Source organism: Lupinus angustifolius, chromosome LG17, assembly GCF_001865875.1.
Source record: "Lupinus angustifolius cultivar Tanjil chromosome LG17, LupAngTanjil_v1.0, whole genome shotgun sequence".
Taxonomy (NCBI): Eukaryota; Viridiplantae; Streptophyta; class Magnoliopsida; order Fabales; family Fabaceae; genus Lupinus; species Lupinus angustifolius.
Window position 1 is genome coordinate 15,092,676 of NC_032025.1, and position 5,916 is coordinate 15,098,591.

At 31.8% G+C, this 5,916-nt stretch overlaps 1 pseudogene; it reads left to right on the forward strand.

Annotated features, from left to right (window-relative positions):
* On the forward strand, nt 929–2,866 carry LOC109330915 (annotated as a pseudogene).

Sequence of the window (5,916 nt, forward strand, 5' to 3'; positions counted from 1 at the left end):
AGATAAGTGTCATAAAAGTGTATGAAATTTAGGTATGTTTGGCACTTATCAGCCATACATAATAACTTTCAATTCTAACTTACATATTTTTTTTAAACTTAGATTATGAATCCAACCACAATAAATTCAATGTCTAATGATATAAATTTTCTAGCATGTGGCCCATTAGACATTTCAAGAATATTTATTGCTTATAATATTAATGGGTTCAAATTTCGAACCTTGGCTCGAGAAGAGGGAATGAGAACACAAAATAGTGGCATTTTCTTACCCTCTAACACATCCTGTATTTCAAGTAGTGTTGATAGGAACATAAGGCAAACAGACTTACCATGTTATGGAAAGTTGGAAGATATCATTAAGATTAAATATTATGGTCAATTCGGGGTTATTCTTTTCAAATGTAGATGGGCAGATACTACATGAGATATGGGGTATAAAAAGGACAATTGGAATTTTAATTGAGTTAACTTTGATAGATTAATTCATAATGGTGATCGTGAAGAACATGAGCCTTACATAGAAGCATCTCAAGCACAAATGGTGTATTATGAAGATGATGTGGTTAATGAAGGATGGAGTGTTGCTATGCACCTAAAGCCGAGAGACTTATAGGACATGAGAGAAGAAGAAAAACATGATGCATATGAAAATGAGCCATACCAAGAGCAAAACCTTAACCAATTTTGTACTTTAAATAATTAATATGTTCAATTGGCAACAAACCATGTAATTGATGATATAGTTTAGAAAACTTCACTCTTTCTTGAATACACTATATAGTTACAATCATACTTTCTCAGAGGTAATTGTTTTACGTAGTTAATGCTATTGTTATTTCTTTTCCTTTATGAAGTTACTTATTATGTCATATTATTATCTAATTGTTTTTATCTCATTTTCTATTTTTTCACATGTATACAAAGACATGCCAAAAGTGAAGCATTTTCTGAATCCCTTAAAATCAACACCTCAATCACAATGTGTTGCATCTCCAATAGAAGATCCAAATCATTCTTCACCAATGATAAATCATACAGATCCTTCACCATCAGTTCAAGCCCCTTCACAAGCGGCACATGACATTGTACCACCAATACATTCATCACAAGCTCCTGATGTGTCAGCTCTGGAAGTCCCACAAGAAGTTGAAACATTGATAGATCATGTTGGACATGAGTGTACACATTATTGGGTTGTCGAGGCAATAGGTACAAGTGTTATGTTCACTTTGTATCTATAATAATAATAGGCTTATTCTTTATACATCATGTTTACTTCATATTTACTTCGTATTTATTGTAGAGGGGTTAGTAAAGAAAGTGAAGGATATAATACATTTACATTCATATAGGTGTTCATTTTCAAGAGTTAACAATCTAACATCTCACTTGATATTCTATTTTATTGTTATAGATTCGAAACGAGTTGTCAAGCAGATTAAGGTCAAAGTTAGAGAAGTAAATTACTTACCTATCGGGCTACACAACATTGTGGATTTTGATGAGCAAGGTGTAACCTATGGTGATGCGCAAGGCCTTCTTGCTGGATTTTAGGAACATTGGCATATGATTGCAAGTTATTTCCAATAGATTTTGATAAGTTGTCTGGTGGACGTAGTGTATACCTTCTACTTATTTTATAGAGTGCTTTGATGCAATCATAAAGGTATAACAGTTATACATGTGTAAATTTTTATCTCTAATATTATTTATGTTTATATGTAAAATTGATATTGACAAATTCATGTCGCTTTTTGGAAGCCTCGCTTTTGTTTTAGGACTAGTGAACGCATTTCAAGACGATATTGCAAACTTAGTCTTGGGTGAAAATAGTGTTCAAGTAGGCAAAGATTATGAGATGAGTTCTCTAATCCAGCCAAGAATAGAGAGGAAATCATAATAAATGTTCCAATTGACTTAGGCAAAGATCAATGCAATCGTTTTGTTCACTATCGTCTGAGACCATCAACTATGGTATTTAAATTGACATTGCTTTGGTTATCTGAATTTTTCTATAGCTATTTATTTGATTACTGTGTGAATGTGTAATTGTTTTTTCATAGGAACTTTGTAGGAAAAACAAAGAAATTCGAGAGAAGCAAGTAATTCCACATATTGGTGGTTCTAAGACTAATTCAAGAAGAAGGCGTGATATGGTAGTGACATTATGATGTTACTTTTTATTTATTTAGACTTACTTATTCCTTTTTATTTATTTAGAAAAGATCAATTTTGAATTAAGTTTTCTATATTTTATATGGTGATTGGGAAGCCACCAGGTCGTGGAAACTTATACGTTGCCACTCATAAAGGAAGGATGAAACATTTGTTAATGAAGCGGCAAGGAATGTAGCGGTAAGTTCAATCTAATTAAGTAATCTTGTTTGCATGCAATGAATTTTAATCTTCAATTTTTTATAATGGATAACATTTTTGCATGCATGTAGGAACAAATTCAAGAGGCTTTGACTCAAACCAACATTGATGAATCTAAAGCTTCTCCTTATGATTCAGTTGGTAGAGTGATGGGGTCGAATCACTATGGGAGAGTGCTAACCATTTGCATGGGATCAGTTCCTACAAATACATATAGGAATACTAGACTTCGAGTTTCTGATTTGAGCCACTCTTCATCATTTGTTGTTGCATCTTCATCTTCTAACGATTGGCGAAAAAGATGAAACAATTTGGAATCAACATTTAAGTCCTACATCATAATGAAAGAAGGAGGGATCCATGAAGGATTGGGTAATTTCTTTACACATGTATGTGAAAGTATCATTTTTATCTTCATCATTTGTTGTCGCATCTTCATCTTCTAATGATTGGCGAAAGAGATGCAACAATTTGGAATCAACATTTAAGTCCTACATCATAATGAAAGAAAGAAGGATCCTTGAAGGATTGGCTATCTTCTTTACACATGTATGTGCAAGTATCATTTTAATATTCAGTATTTTGTTTGTTTGTTTGATTTTCCCGATTTGAATATAATGAAATTTGGTATATAAATAGGAGATAATATGTCGTTGCATTAGATTTCAAGAATCATAATCAAACCATTCTTCTTGCGTTCGACTTGTTTATTCATATGCCTCCCTGATCAATTGTATTCATTGGTATAAGATCGAAGCTCAAAGAATATGCTATTGTTGAAAGCTCATAATTGGAGAATCAATTTTCTCATACTTTTTGGTTTAGTTTTGAATCTCCTAAGAAGCTCTATAAACTATCGCTCAGTAATTTTTTTCTTAGGATGCTTTACCCAATATTGTTTCTATTATTTGATTTTCTATATAACCTATAGCCCTTGTACATACACACAATAAAATAGAAAAAACATCACTCTCTCCCTGAATAGGAGAAAGCTCATATTGCATATATAACATCTTGTATTTGTTAATATTATTCCATCTATAGAAATGTATTACTCAAGTATGAATAATCATAGGACATGCAATATTATATGAACCAAATGTATATAATGATGTGGTAATTATCAATGTTTTTTTATTGTTCCAACTAAATATTTTCATTTTATTATTTGAAGAAAATGATGATGCAAATATGTCTGATACACGTTTGGATGCAAGAGGATCATATAGAGCCAACAACATTTAGGATTTATGTTATGTATTTTGTTTTTAAAGTGTCATATGAGACTATTTTTAGTTTTTTGAGATTTTATGATGTATTTGGATTTATAATGAATGATGAATTATAACTCTTTCAACTATGTTACACTATCTTGATTATTTGCAATGAAGATTTGTTATTGTTAAAAACATTTGTATTTAGTATTGTATATTTAAATAATAATTATAAATTAATGAGATTAAAGTTGTGAAAATTATGAAATTAAACATTATAAAGACCTTCTCAAATAGTGGAGGTTTTTAACCTCCATAAATAGTGGAGGTTAAAAACCTCCACTAATAAACCACTAAAATATATAGATACCAGAGGTATTTTTAAAACCTCCACAAAATGCTTCTAGCGGTCATAATTGTGGAGGTTTTTGAAACTTCCGCTAATTATATTATGGAGGTAAAAACCTTCGCTAATCGCAAAAAAAAAACCTCCAATAAATATAAAATCTGTTGTAGTATGCCATCCAATGGTGAAGTGACAAGAGTTGCACCTGGGCTGTCTCTAGGATGAAGATAATAGGGGTTCTTGATTTCACTGTTATGAGTGATGAGTTGGGTATCTCTCTCATGATACATGCTTGTTGATTCTGAAATGGCAAATAGTCAAATGATGCCATTATAACCGATCTACGAAGTTTTGATGAAGAAAAGACCTTACATGGAAGCTTGAAGGCTTGGACATCTCAACAAACAACATACCAAGAACTTAAGGTCATTGTCATAGAATCTTGGATTGTCTTTTTACATTCTAGAGTCCTAAGATGATTGCCTAGTATTGTTACTTAGGGTAGGTAAACTCAAGATGGAAGTGTCTCACAAAGAGTCTAAAATAAAAATCACATAAAATGAGGCATAACATCAACACATAAATATATGATAATTAACACTCATACATTTGCATTTAGCATACAAGATTTTATGCGTAAAAGTTTAATCATTTCTAAAATCATGATTGCATGACCATTCATCATATAGGGTGTTTTCCATTTAAAGATTGAAAAACCATTTTTAATGAATTTAATCGATTAACCAGTTTGTAATCGATTAAGTCCTGGTGAAATCCTTAATCGATTAAGGAAAGTCATAATCAATTAAATGGAGTTACAGTAGCTAACCTCTCAGGATTTCTGTGTATTAATCAATTAAGTAATATTTTAATTGATTAAACCATAACTGAAAGTCTATTTTCAAAAACACGTTAATCGATTAACATGACAACTTAATCGATTAATATATATTATATAAGTTATGAGCTAATTTTGTTATTTTGAAACAGAATCCATTCCATTTTTAAAACAGTTTTCTCTTCACCTTCAGTAAGCAAGAACGAAAAATATATGAGTGAAAGAATCAAAGGTTCACTATGCTAAAAAAATTTCAAAGTTATCTTGGTGTATCTTTGAGTTTTCTTGCATGAGCTTCAAGAGTGAAAAACAGAGAGAATAGAGATAAAAAACTTTTCATTGAGCAGAACCATTTTTCATTAAATTGAAAACACTCCTTGCATAATTTCATAATAAGGTCTTAGGGCTATGTTTGTGAGATCTTTCTGTCAAGGGTGATTAGAGCCGATTATAGAGGTGTAATCCACACATTCTAGTGTGCAAAGTAACTCGACGAAAGTTCTGAAATTGAGGAAAATTCTCGTGATGTGTGGTATAATCACAGGTTGAGAATTAGGAGTCTTCATTAGATAGAAAGTCTTGATTCAAGCAAGAGTTTCAGCTAGGGTCAAATTGCACGAAAGGTGTGGTATCCAAGTAGGAAGTTTCTATCTCGTTGTATTGGAAGTGTGGTTGTAAGTTACATTTCTGATTAGTGAAGAAAATCTCCCAGATCAACCGGGAGGACTGGATGTAGTTTGTAGTGGATCGCAAACGAACCAGGATAAAAATCCTCGAGCAAATTTTCTATATCCCTATCTTTTTCTAATTCAGTCTTTCTTCCTTCCTGTGTTAGTCAAAAATCAATTTTAGGATAGCAAAGATCAAGAATTATCACGGTTTTTATGAAGCGAGAAAACTAATTTTCAAAGTAAAGCAATCAGGATAATCAATTAACGTTCTAATAATAATTGATTAAATGAACTGGCTTTAATCGATTAACCCTATTGATAATCGATTAACTACAATAGCTTTGAATTATGCGCAAACATCGAAAAAATAGGACTGGTGATCCGCAACACCAATTCACCCCCCTCTAGGTGTAATCATACCTTATTGGAACCCAACAAGTTGTATCAGAGCTGGTACGAAGCTGCTAGC